Source organism: Nelumbo nucifera, chromosome 3, assembly GCF_055504915.1.
Source record: "Nelumbo nucifera cultivar China Antique chromosome 3, China Antique-T2T, whole genome shotgun sequence".
Classification (NCBI taxonomy): Eukaryota; Viridiplantae; Streptophyta; class Magnoliopsida; order Proteales; family Nelumbonaceae; genus Nelumbo; species Nelumbo nucifera.
In genome coordinates, this window is record NC_142651.1 from 56,317,771 (window position 1) to 56,332,597 (window position 14,827).

General features: G+C 38.6%; 1 long non-coding RNA gene across 1 annotated transcript; it reads right to left on the reverse strand.

Annotated features, from left to right (window-relative positions):
- Positions 1-9,364: 9,364 nt before the first annotated feature.
- LOC104602099 (uncharacterized) lies at positions 9,365-10,451 on the reverse strand. The gene is made up of 3 exons (XR_736024.3): positions 10,311-10,451; positions 10,149-10,221; positions 9,365-9,534 (listed from the first exon to the last, which is right to left on the reverse strand). It is a non-coding gene; the product is annotated as an uncharacterized LOC104602099 (long non-coding RNA).
- Between the last annotated feature and the right edge of the window lie 4,376 nt (positions 10,452-14,827).

Sequence of the window (14,827 nt, forward strand, 5' to 3'; positions counted from 1 at the left end):
TAGTGACAAGATCAGCCCCTTTGTCGAACAAAGGTAATGATCGGGAATGCACTCTCACTGATGGAAACCAAGACTGCCAGCAGCCGATTTCAATTGTTGAGATTTGTTTTTGCAAAATATATATATATATATATATGTGTGTGTGTGTGTGTGTATATATATATATATATATATATATATATATGTTATGGTTTCGAAATGATTTGCAAAAGGTTTTAATTCCCGGGATTCATATAAGTAGAGAGTGCAACACTGTTCCTTGCAGCCAAGGGAGATGTCCTCTCTTTTCGGGCAGTGTATAATCATTATGGGCTGAGAGGTTAAGTGTAAGACCATTGAGGATAATACCTGATGGGCTAATCTTGCCACAGTCCCTGGGTGTTACAAGGTGGTTTGGCCCAGGGACCACTTAGGGTAAGTGTTGGGCCCATAGAGCCCATAAGATGAGTTTCAGGGGGTGCATTGTCCTTAACAGTGTATTCGGCCAGACCTTGTAACAAAGGCTGGGCCGAACCCATGTGGCTGATGTGTAGATCAATGCTTAGGTCCCACGCTATACAAGGAAGCCCAACTGGGCAGCAGTTGGGAAGGTTAAGTGAGCACATAAGCTTAATGGGCCTAAAGCCCATTTCGAACTGGGCTATTTTATTAGTTAATAATAGGGCAAATTCTGAGATGGATTAGTAGATAGAATAGGGTCTTGACCCTATCCACTCATAGAGTCCAGATCTGAATGCGATTCAGATCTAGAAACCTCCTAATTAGATTAGGAGAAAGCTAATCTAATCTGCAGATAAGATAAGGGTTTATCTCTATCACCTAAAGAGAGGTCTTATCCAAATCATATTTGGATAAACAACTCCTAATTGGATTAGGAACTAATCTTTTAGGTTAACAAAAGGAAGAAGGGGGCGGCAGCCTTGACAAGACACACATTCAGATTCTCTTTAGTGCTGAAATCAGAGAAGAAAGAATTGAGCAACCTTGCAGAATTCTTTCTTGCCACCCTATTTGCCAGTTCGATATCCAGTTGTGGGAGAAGTCAAGATTCGATCTTGGCATCAGTTCTTTGAGAAATGATTGATAGGAAGTTGTGCTTACGTGCCATCCTACTGATTCTTGCAAAGGACAGAGTTCTTGGAGAAGAACACTGCTGATTCTGCTCCATCCTACACTGCGCCATCTTCAGTGGAAGCAAATTTTGGATCCTTCCTTGGGCGTGAACACCACCATTGGGAGATACTGTTTCTCCGTATCAGGTACATCCTCCCTCCTACTCCTTTTGGTTCAGATCTGGTTCAGTTTATGGTTCAAGAATTATCCTTGAAAATATGATTTTCTAAGTAGGAAATGCGATTCCCAGTTGAAGGGAGAGATTTTTTTTTGAAATTCGCCCCCTTATTCCGCAATCTTTGGGCGTCCATACGATGGATATCCTATCGCTTCAAAAGCCTGTTCAATCAGCCTTTACTGCCTTGCAACTTGCATTGAGAATATCTCTCCATTTGTATGCCTTATTTGATGGAAGATACTCCCAATGCAAGATTGTAAAAAGGTGTTAGAAGGGTGTGGGCACAGGTTTGAATAAAAGATTTAATTAAAGATCAAACCCTAGACCCATTAGAACCAAGATTGGTTCAAACTGTTTGGACCGAATCTAGGGTTTAATCAATGCTGAAAGTCAGTCCTAATTTTCCCACTAATGGGCCTGAGGATTGATATTTAATTAAATGGTTAATTCGACCCAACTTGTAAAGGCCCGGTTTAAAATAGTTAAAACTGCTAAAAGCCCACTTAACATTTAAAGCTATATAGGTTGAACCATTCGGCCCATATACCTAAATAATATTAATGGTTAATATTATGGATTTCAAATGGGTTTCAAATGGGCCTACAGATGATTAATTGATTAGATCAATTTATCCATACATGTGATGTATGAATGTGTGTTGTGCTACGTACATGGGCCATAAGTGTTTGGCCCATGCTCAATCGACAGTGGCTCTTGCGCACACCATGGCTGAATGCACATCATTGCCATGGTGTCTCTTTTGGTCATTGGATGACCTCCCTCAGTGGTGAGCCCCACACCTCATCAAGAGGTTACGTGCGGAACCCTACCCGATTTAGGCCCACCGAAATCTGGCTTTATGAAAGTCAGTGGAAGCCACTTTAGTTTGACCTAAAATTAGAAGTAGGGCGTAATTAACTGTTCCCTCCAGCTAATATGAGTGCATGTAATAGGGAGATTCATATGATGAACTCTCTAAAGGCCTTCCATCATTAGCATGAGGATGAGTCCTTTAGTAATGAGGAAACGCACCAAAAAATGGGCTATCCATTTGTTGTTGAGCTTGTCTGAGTGTTTTATAAGATGATAGAGGCATCATAGATCGATGTGGGAGGGGCTTCACCAGAAAATGGGAGCTCTCTCATGGTACCTTGGCGTTCACAAACATGATGGGTAAGCACTCACTAGACAGAAAGGTTTACCTGAAAACGGCTCTGAACCTTGTCTGACAGAGGCCAAAGGGAAAGCTCATGTGATGAGTGGATATGATCATTCACAGAAAGGTAGTGGGGTTATGCAGATGAAACAGTTGGCTCCATGCACCCTATGTGATTTCCCAATTTCCAGAGACAACCCGTAGTCTCCGTCACTGAGAAATGAGGGAAATCTCAGAGATGAATAAATGGAAATGGAACGTAGATTAAAATCTATATCTATGAAATGAACATGAATCAAATTAGGTTATTGACTGATGTTTGCTCTTTTATTAGAAAATGACAAACGGATCATTTGCAAAAACTACTTGATGACAACAAGTTGAAGGGCCAAAACTATGCCGACTGGTACAGGAACCTTATGTTGGTCTTAACCTTTGAAAAGTTGAATAAGGTAGCCAAGAATCCTACCCCGGATCGTCCGGGAGATAGGGCTTCCGAGGCCCGGAGAAGAGAATACCAAGAATGGGAGGAGAAAAACTCCCTTGCCCGCTGCTATATCATTGCCTCTTTAGACAATCCAATTCAGAGGCAGTTCGATCAGATCGAACTAACTAAGGACGTACTAGACAGTTTGAAGACAATGTACGAAGAGTATAATCGTTCTACTCGGCAAAAGGTCTTGAAACAGTTCATGACCGTGCAAATGTCCAAGGGCCAACAAATCACAACCATTGTCTTCGGATGATGGGCTATATCAACGAACTGGAGGCTCTTGGATCCGGGCTGAATCTGGTAACACAGATCGATGCTATTCTCAACTCTCTGCCTCCATCCTTTAATCCATTCATCATGAACTACAACATGAACAACTCAGCAATATGTTGCAGAGGGCCGAAGAATTGATTAAAAATGATGAGCCTATTGCCATACTTGTTGAAACTGGAAAACGGGGCAAGAAAAAGAAGGCAAAGAGAAAGCCCCAGAAGAAGGCTGCCAAACCCAAGAAACAGAGGAAGGACAAGGCATCAGATGCCTGTCATTTTTGCAAGAAGACCAGCCACTAGAAAATGAACTGTCCTGTCTACCTGGAATCCAAGAAATGTAATTTCGAAACTTGTGTTATAGAAACCAATTTATTGGTAGCTTTTGCGCTGGAATCCAAGAAACGTAATTTCGAAACTTGTGTTATACAAACCAATTTATTGGTAGCTTTTGCGTCTTGGTATATTGACTCCGAGGCTTCAACTCATGCGTGTAACTCACTATAGGGGTTCAAGGTAAGCAGAAGGCTGAGTGAAGGAGAAGTCACACTCTACATGGGGACTAATGCAACTGTTGCAACCGCGACCATAAGAACCGTGGAGTTACTTTTTAGAGAATGAACTATTGTACTGAGAGATTGTCTTTATGTACAAAATTTAAGGAGAAATTTGATTTCTATTTCCAAACTGTGTGCAGATGGTTATTCTGTCTTCTTTAGTAATACAATTACTATTAAAAGAAACAACAGTTTCATCGCATACAAGGAATTGGAGAACGGTCTCTATGTTCTACATCCTTCTCTAGAAACTAACATAACCGAAACTACGTCGGCTGAAATCCCCAAGAAGAGAGCGCATGATACAGTTAATCACACGTGTCTGTGCCATTACCGACTTGGCCACATTGGTGTTGACCGAATCACAAGATTGGTAAAGGATGATCATTTGGATTTTCTAACTATAGAAGATCTTCCCACCTATGAGCCTTGCCTACAAGGCAAAATGACAAAACGGCCATTTAACGGTAAGCCTGAAAGATGTACAGACACACTTGACCTAATACATACTGATGTATATGGTCCCATTAGTGTTAGGACAAGGAACCAACATGTGTATTTCATCACCTTCACAGATGATTTTTCACGATATAGTTACGTGTGAGACACAAGTCTAAATCTTTTGAAAAGTTCAAAGAGTTTAGACAAAATGGTCGAGAGACAGTTAGGGAGAGAAATTAAAGCCCTTCAATCAGATCGATGTGGCGAGTATCTCTCTGACGAATTCAGGGACTACTTAAAGGACAATGGGATAGTATCACAGTTAGCTCCTCCTGCTACACCACAACTTAACGGTGTTTCAGAGAGGAGGAATATGACCTTATTGAATATGGTCTGGTCGCTTCTCATACACTCAGAGTTACCCACATCCTTTTGGGGTTATGCATTAGAGACTGCGATTTACGTACTGAACTGGGTTCCAACCAAATCGGTTCCGAATACTCCATATGAACTTTGGACCGAAAAAAAACCAAGTGTTAGACACTTGAAGATTTGGGGTTATCCAACACACGTTAAAAGAACGAGTGCAGACAAGTTGGAATCCAAGACCAGCTGTTGCCTATTTGTAGGCTATCCAAAAGGTTCTACAGGTTACCTATTCTATGACCTAAGTGAGCAGAAAGTGTTCTGTAGTTGAAATGCACAATTCTTGGAAACCGATTACATCCTGGAATCCCATCGTCAGGAAGTTATTCTTGATGAGGAGAGCTTAGGAGCAGTGGGAGATGTCCCACAAGTTCCAGGTAGTGACCAACTTAGAAGATCCACTCGGGTATCCGGGCCACCAGTCTGTTATGGTTATGACCATGATAGTTACCTGGTGGAAACTTTAACTAGTGAGGAAGATCCCGTGACTTACGCGGAAACTATGTTGGACATAGATTCTCAGAAGTGAGTGGAGGCCATGAGAGCAGAGATGGACCCAATGGAGACCAATGGAGTCTGGACTCTAGTAGATCCACCCTCCGGGGTAAAAGCAATCGGTTGCAAATAGATTTACAAGAAGAAGAAAGGCCCCGATGGTAGGGTTGAGACCTTCAAAGCTCGTCTAGTGGCGAAAGGGTACACTCAGAAAGAGAGCATTGATTATGAGGAAACCTTTTCGCCTGTGGCCATGCTTAAATCCATTAGGATCCTACTAGTTGTAGCAACTTACCATGATTATGAGATTTGGCAGATGGATGTCAAAACTGCATTCTTGAATGGAGATCTTACTGAAGATATCTATATGCAGTAGCCGCAAAGCTTCATTGCTGCAGGTCAGGAAAACATGGTATGTAAACTTAACAGATCCATTTATGGACTTAAACAAGCTTCTAGAAGTTGGAACATCCATTTTGACTATGCTGTCAAATCGTTTGACTTCGAACAGAGTCCGGATGAACCCTGTGTTTACAGGAAGACCAGTAGTGACAATGTTACGTTCTTGGTTTTGTATGTAGATGACATACAAAACCAATGAGAATGATGTAGGAATATTAACTACAGTGAAAGTATGGCTTTCACAATAATTCTTCATGAAAGATCTTGGAGAAGCCTCCTATATACTGGGTCTTCGATTCTATAGAGATAGATCGAAACGGATAATAGGATTATTTCAATCTGCTTACATTGACAAAATAGTCAAAACATAGAGGATTATGTATGCCATAATCCTATGCCTTCCAAGAAGATGCCTCCAAGACTTCTGAGGAGATTGATGACATGAAAGGCGTTTCCTATACCTCTGCCGTAAGGAGCATCATGTATGCCATGCTTTGCACTCGTCCTGACATTGCTCGGGCAGTGAGTGTGGTAACCAAATTTCAGGCCAACCCAAGACAAGAGCACTGGACTGCTGTGAAAAACATACTTAAATACATTCGAAGGACAAAAGAGTTTTGTCTAGTATTTGACGGTAGCTCACTACAGATCCAATGATATACAGATGTCGATTTCCAGTCAGATCCAAATGATAGAAAGTCTACATCTGGATATATTTTCACGATGGAATCGTGTGTTGTTTCCTGAATATCAGAAAACAGGGGTCCTAAGTAGCAAATTAAAAGTCCACAACCCAAGTCGAACACTTTGCCGTAAGTGAAGCTGCCTTATGAATGAAGATATTCATTCCTGAATTTGGAATTCAACACATCACACATTCCACTGTTGTGTGACAACCGGAGGTTGATGTTAAGAGGTAGCATCAGCGGAAAATGTGGCAGACCCATTGACTAAGCCACTGTCACAGAAAGTGTTTGAGAAACACGTAGAAAGCATAGGACTTCGGCTTGTACCTGATTGGACCTAAGTGCAAGTGAGAGCTGTTAGACAGTTTTGTATGCCCTTAACTTCAATCAGAATAATGTACTTTATGAGTTTATTGTAAATGAATAAAAGTGCATATTTGATTCATGTTCCCTTGATATGTTTCTGTGCAATACCCTTAAACTGGACACTTAATGAGACTCATGTTAGTTTACATGTTCACAGCTAGTGGGTCGGTCTGAGGAGATCTATCCTGACAAGGCTAATACTGTGGTGCCACCAAGTCGGTTGGGGTGGCCTGTCTCAGCTGGTAGGGTGAGACCCTAGGCACATACAGTGTATGATTAATTGAATCTTTGAACTATACCAGGCCTTGTAACAAAGGCTGAGCCGAACCCATGTAGCTGATGTGTAGATTAATCCTTTTGTTAACCTAAGTGAGCACATAATTTCGAACTAGGGTATTTTATTAGTTAATAATGGGGCGAATTCTGAGATGGATTAACAGATAGGATAGGGTCTTGACCCTATCCACTCATAGAGTTCAGATCTGAATGTGATTCAGATTTAGAAACCTCCTAATGAGATTAGGAGAAAGCTAATCTAATCTGTAGATAAGATAAGGGTTTATCCCTATCACCTAAAGAGAGGTCTTATCCAAATATGATTTGGATAAACAATTTCTAATTGGATTAAGATTTGATCTTTTAGGTTAACAAAAGGAAGAAGGGGGCGGCAGCCTTGACAAGACACATTCAGATTCTCTTTAGTGCTGAAATCAGAAAAGAAAGAATTGAGCAACCTTGCAGAATTCTTTCTTGCCACCTCCCTGTTCTTGCCACCCTATTTGCCAGTTCGATATCCAGTTGTGGGAGAAGTAAAGATTCGATCTTGATATCAGTTCTTTGAGAAATGATTGATAGGAAGTTGTGCTTACGTGCCATCCTACTGATTCTTGCAAATGACAGAGTTCTTGGAGAAGAACATTGCTGATTCTACTCCATCCTACACTGCGCCATCTTCAATGGGAGCAAATTTTGGATCCTTCCTTGGGCGTGAACACCACCATTGGGAGATACTGTTTCTCCATATCAGGTACATCCTCCCTTCTACTCCTTTTGATTCAGATCTGATTCAGTTTATGGTTCAAGAATGATAATTGAAAATATGATTTTCTAAATAGGGAATGTGATTCCCAATTAAAGGAAGAGAAATTTTTTTTTGAAATCCACCCCCTTATTCTGCAATCTTTGAGCATCTATACGATGGATATCCTATCCTGTTCAATCAGCCTTTACTGCCTTGCAACTTGCATTGGGAATATCTCTCCATTTGTATGCTTTATTTGATGAGAAGATATTCCCAATGCAAGATTGTAAAAAAGTGTTAGAAGGGTATGGGCATAGGTTTGAATTAAAGATTTAATTAAAGATCAAACTCTAGACCCATTCGAACCAAGATTGATTCAAACTGTTTTGACTGAATCTAAGGTTTAATCAAGACTGAAAGTCAGCCCTAATTTTCCCACTAATAGACCTAAATATTGGTATTTAATTAAATGATTAATTCGACTCAACCTAGAAAGGCCCGATTTTAAATAGTTAAAACTGCTAAAAACCCACTTAACATTTAAAGTTATATGAACTGAACATTCGGCCCATATACCTAAATAATATTAATGGTTAATATTATGGATTTCAAATGAGCTTCAAATGAGCCTACAGATGATTAATTGATTAGATCAATTTATCCCTGCATGTGATGTATGAATGTATGATGTACTATGTACATAAGGCCATAAGTACTTGTAAAAAGGTGTTAGAAGGGTGTAGGCATGGGTTTGCCTTGATAGAAGCCAATCTCATTTCAATCAGAGTTTGGAACTTGCCACAAAAATCCCTTAATCAGGAACAGAATGAGAAGAGATGACAAATAATATTTCCAAGTTGAAGAAACGAAACAAATGGAAGAAATGGGATCGTGTACAGCAGATCGATGGCCTTTGTTACCCCAAAACAGTATTGTAGAAGCTACGGACGAGAAGAAAGGTGGGTTCTGGTTCCGGTTCCTTCATTCAACTAGTAAGAGAATCAAAGATGTGGTGATGATGCACTCTAAGACGACGAGAGGACTACAAGCGTCTCTTATAAAAAAAAACATGGAAAACAAAATACGAAAATCATTTGGAGATAAAGAGAATGGTATGTTTTGAAAACTTTAAAAAACAATTAAGGGCAATTCAGTCCTTTAAATTTTATTGGTTAGAATTACCGTTTGAAAGGTCAAAAAGTATGTATAAGTTATTTTTGAAAGCTCAGGGTATACACAAGTAATTAACTCTAATTTAAAATACTAATATTAATTATAATAAATAATAAATAATAATATTATTAATAAATAATAAATACTAACAATAATAATATATAATAAGTTAATAACTAATGATAATAAATAAATAAATACTATAAAAAATCATTTTACAAAAGTACTCTTAAAAAGTGCTTTTAAAAGGTACTTTACAAAAAGCCTTTTATAAAAATATTTTCATGGAATTAGTTTCATAAGAAGCAATTTTATAAAGGTACTTCCAAAAATACAAGTTTACAGAAGTACTTTGATCAAATTACTTTCAAGAAGTACTTTCATAATGAGGTACTCTGAAGAAGTGATTTCCACACGTACTTTTAAAGAATAATTTCACAAAAGTACTTTCAGAAAGCAATTTTCATAAAACTACTTTCAAGCAGCACTTTTATAACAGAACTAACAAAACATGGTGAAAATAACCAAAACATATTGTCCAACATACTAGATATGTTTATTATCATTTTTGCAAAATGCATCTCGATTGGACATGTTGCGTTTAGGTTCCTTGTGAAAAGTATTATAATAATACTCACCTACAGCATATGCAACATATAGAATACAATTCATTTCCTCATCAGTATTTCCGATCCTGTCTCCATATCTGATACCAACTCACTCTCCGATTGTGCTTCATTTAGTAATTCATTATCCATCTGATCATCATTCAGAGACGACTGAGTTAAAGGCACCACCTTTGGTAGTACGCCCTCATTTGAGGAGTAGACCTGTTCGGCCGGGCTTTTACTGTGTATTAACAAATTTTTTTAAGGTTCAAGTCCGAGCCCGACCCGATCATCGGGCCTACAATTTGGGCCCGAGCCCGGCCCTCATAAAAAGCCTGAAGCCCGAGCCCAAAATTTAGCCTATATTATTATTATTATTAATGTTGAAGCAACTGAATAAAGAGAGAGATAGATTGAAATTATAAAGAAAATAATAATATATATATATATTAAATTATAAATATATATTTTAATAAATATTATATTATTTATATATTTTATATAATATATAATATTTTATATATTATATAAAATATATAATACTGAATCGGGCCGGGCCGGGCTCGGACCGGGCTTTTTTGACAAATCCCGAGCCCAGCCCGAAACACAGTCAAGCTTACTGTGTTAAGCCCGAGGTCAGGCCCGCGGGCCTAATTATATGACCAAGCTCGGCCGGGGTGTGGGCCGGGCCGGGCCGGGCCGTCAGGCTACCCGGCCCATGAACAGGTCTATTGATGACCAGTTGTCACCATGAGCAATCATACCACCAAATATGATGTCCAAGTTTGCCGCATGGGGTAGACCCTTGTGCCTAAACTGCGCTGCATCAGGATATATCTGTATGACATAATGACATAATCATGTAGGGTTTTACTTAAAAATAAATTGCCTACTTTTATTTTATAAAAGGCCAAAGTTTATCATACCTTCAGATAATCTTTCCAAAAATCATCTTCAGCAGTGAATGTTTCATTTATAGGGTTAGGGTCCCAACCTGAACCGGCATATGTAGACAGTTTATGGAATATCTTCCATTTACTTTTAACCACATCCCAGTGATTTTTCATTTGTTTTTGGGAATAATTTTTTCCCGTTATCCGAGTAAACTCCTGAATCACAGTCGACCAGCCTTGTCTATCTATGGTAGTATTGGTCCTATGACCTGTCAAGACTTGATTTAAACACAGATCTACCCAAATTTTGTGCAAGTCGGGAGTCCACATAGCACGGGAGCTTCCCCCACTTTTCCCTTGACTACTGGCCATTACCTACACAATAATAATAAGCAGTAATGATAATACCAACACAAAACATTACTACACAACATTCTAACAAATTAATTAGAATAAATCCATTCATCCAGCATAAATAGCATTCCAATAATATATCAAAAAATTATAAAAATTAAAAAAAAACAACAATTCAAGCACCAAAATCCGAATTAACTTTCCCATCAACAAGTGATAATTTTTTGATTATTTTTCTAAAAATCAACAGTAATATGCAAAAAATCAGGTAACGGCAAATTATTCATAATAGTATGCAAAAATATCAAAAAAAAAAAGTAATAAAAATTGGATTCTTCATATTATTCACCAAGAATGCAACAAAGTCAAAAAAAAATCGGGCAATACATATTATTCACAGCATTATGCAAAAGAATAAAAGCTTGGATAATGCATATAAATACAAAAAGTTGGGTAATGGCATATTATTCACAGTAATATGGAAAAAATATAAAAAAACCACCAAACAATTAGTACAAAATCTAAGCAATCCGACAAATCGATGTATTATAAACAAGACAAATAAATCAATGTATAAGTAGGAAGTAGCATGTCGGTTTCCACTTTAACTTAATGGATTAAGCATCCCTTATGTGGCAAGATAATGATAATAACTATCAATAAATCCCTGAGTTACTGATTAAAAAATCCATGAAATCAGATTCCATGGCCAAACCCATCAGCAATGCTGATTTCACAACAATTTGTCACCATGTTTTAGGTTGCATTTGGCATTCCTTATTTTAACGATTTATCTCATTTTTCTTGTTAAGATCTCAGTGTTCATAGAGGCATTTTAACAGTAAAAAGGAGATAAGTCCTTAAACTAAGGAATGCCAAATGCAGCCTTAGCCTTATTCTGAGATTTCATCTTGTTCCCCTGTCCTGAATAGGTTTGGTTCATTTGAGTCTTTCCCTTCAGTTCTGAGCTGGGCATTGTTCTTTTGTTCTCTTCAGGGGTTCAAGTGCCCATGAATGGAGAAGGTATCCTATTTAGAGATAATCGTCTATAATTATTTAACTGTAAAGACCTTTTTCTTCAGATGCAAAAATTATCTTTAATTAACAATTTTTATTTGACAGTATCTGATAAGAAAATTGAACAAAAAATATGTGATCTTGGCTTAGGATTTATTGGATAACAAAAAAGAGGGATCTAATGATTGTTAATCAACATAAGAATTGATGCTCTTTGCTTTGGGATGTGGTTTCTCATAAAGCAACCAATGCCTAGGCACCTTAGTGACAAGGTGCCTGATGATATCGGTTACATGACTAGATTTGTCAACAGACTCAATACAACTGAATAAATGTGACAAATATTTAGCTATGAAACTCCTCTAAAAAAGTTAGAAGGTTCATTGCATTTTGCAGGTGTGGATACTAAAATCAAACGACATTGAAAAAAAAAAAAAGCAAAAACGCACAAGCATAGAAGTAGCATATTGCATGAGACATCCATTTACATGTTCAGGCTTTCAGATTCAAGAAAAAAAAAAAAGTCAAAAACAATGTCCTTGTTTCCAGTATCAACATGTAGTGCAGATTATTTAATTCAAGCATGGTTTTCTAGCTGTTACCTGGACAAGGCATAGAAAACAAAATCTAAACAAAAAAATTTAAGGGTCTAACATGGTACAACACGCATATGCAGTCATCCATGTATCACAGCTTTCTAGGGCTTTTGGTTTGAATGTGAAGAAGAAGAAGAAGAAGTACCTTTACTGCTGGTCGTGGGTTTACTATTGCCGCCGGTTGAATGCACCACCTGCTGCCGGTGGTCTGGTAACTCGTCGGTTGAGGGGTTAGGGTTTGGATGAAAGAGGGAGACAGGGGAAGGAAAGTTCAAATGAGAGAAAGCTTCACTTTGGGAGTCGAAAATTCGAATAACAAACCAAGGAGTGGTGGTTTTTGGGTTTTTGGATTGTATTTAAGTTCCGGTCCAACTAAGTGAACCGCCCTTTAAGAGAAGACGTGATCGATGGTCTAGTCACAGCTGTTGTGGTGGCCGGTGGTCTAGCCACAGTATTCTGAGAGAAGGTGGGATTTTTGGGAGGGAAGTTCGAATGAGGGAAGGTATGCTCCCGGTAGGGTTATGTACACGACGATGATAGATGGCCTCTGTAAGATGGGCTTGACTGGTGAAGCGAGGAAGCTTTGGTTCGAGATGATTAGGAAGGGGTTCATTCCAAATCCATATACTTATTGATGGTTATTGTAAGATGGGTGACTTAGAAATGGCCTAGAAGCTGCGTAGTGAGATGTATGGAGAAAGCACGGTGAGTTATAACACCATGATTGCTGGGTTCTGTTTACATGGGAGAATGGATGAAACGCATAAACTATTCGAAGAAATGCCCAAGAAGGGAATTGAACGCGATGTGGTGACATACAACATACAACATTCTCATTGAGAGCCTTTGCAAAGAAAAGAAGGTAGTTGAGGCTATGGACCTTTTCTATGAAATCCTGGGGACGGGAATGCATCCGACCACCTCGTCTTATACTCCGCTTATCCTAGCACTTTATGACATGGGAAATGTACAAGAAGCAATCGAGTTGTGGAGCAACATGCGAAATAGGAGTTTGGAGCCACTGGTATGTACTTGTCATCATATAATTATTGGATTCTATAAAGCAGGAAGTGCAAAGGAGAGAATGGAGTGGTTGATCAATATGTCGGGAGTAAGCAGAGACCACATAGAGAGACATTTCAGAGAACGGTCCAATGCCTCTCTTCAAGTAGTAGGTTGGACTGGTTTTAGATTATATGTTCGGAATGGGTTACACTCTTGCTGAATAGATAAACTGTACACTTATGGATCGAGCTAGAAGCATGTTGAGTGCAGCTGGGCTGGAGCAGTGTTTTTGGGCAAAAGCAGTCAATACGACATGCTACCTAGTAAATCGCTCTTCCACTATGACATTTGATTGCAAAATTCCAGAAGAGGTATGGTTAGGAAACCTTGTTGATTATTCTTTTCTACATACCTTTAGTAGTGATACTTATGTTTGGACTCCTAAGAAGCAGAAGACTAAACTAGAGGCAATGTCCAAAAAGTGTATTTTTCTTGGCTATGTAGAAGGTACAAAGGGATATAGATTGTAGGATCCTACTGCCCACAAGATTGTTGTTAGTTGAGATGTTGTCTTCAATGAAGATTCAATATAGAATCAAGCTTTAAGACAGTAGAAAAAGTTGAAGTGGAATCTTTTTAAAAGATTCAAGAGCAACAAATTGATACAACTGTTGATGTACCTGAAGAGCACGTTAAAGATTTTGAAGGAGAAACTCACGGTGATCAAGGCCAATTGAGGAGAAATACAAAGCCTCATGTCTAACTTCAGGATTATGTAACAACTTATGCTTGCATTATAGAAAAGCACGAGCCTTATTCATGCCACGAAGCATGCAAATGTCCAAATGCTCGTCATTGGCAAATGGCTATAGAGGAAGAAATGGAAGTTCTGAAGAAAAACAAAACTTGGGAGTTAGTCAAACTACCTAAGAATCGAAAGGCCATTGGTTGTAGATGGGTGTACAAACTCAAGAAGGACACTAGCGGGAATATCGAAAGATACAAAATTCAACTAGTTGTAAAAGGATATGCTCAGAAATCAGGTATCGACTTAAACAAAATATTTTCTCCTGTTGTTTGATTAAGTACTATTCGTATTTTGTTGAGTATGGTTGCAATACTTGACTTGGAGCTGGAGTAGTTAGATGTTAAAACTGCATTTTTGCATAGTAATCTTGAAGAAGAGATTTATATGACTCAACCTGAAGGCTTTGTCGATGACGACAAAAAGGATCTGGTTTGTCAGCTGACCAAATCACTTTACGGTCTAAAACAGGCACCAAAGTATTGGTATAAGTGGTTTGAATCCTTCATTATGAGTTTGGGCTTTAGCAAATGTGAAGCAAATCATTGTGCCCACACATACTTTGGTAATGAAGGATCTGGGGGTGGTTAATCAGATTCTTGGGATGACGGTATATAGGGACAGAAAGAACAATAAAGTCTAGATAACTCAAAAGAGTTGTGTTCAAAAGGTCTTACAACGCTTCAACATGCAAGATTCCAAACCAGTCAATATCTCATTTTCTGTTGGTTGCAAGTTGTCTTTGGAACAATCACCTAGCATTGAAGCTGAGA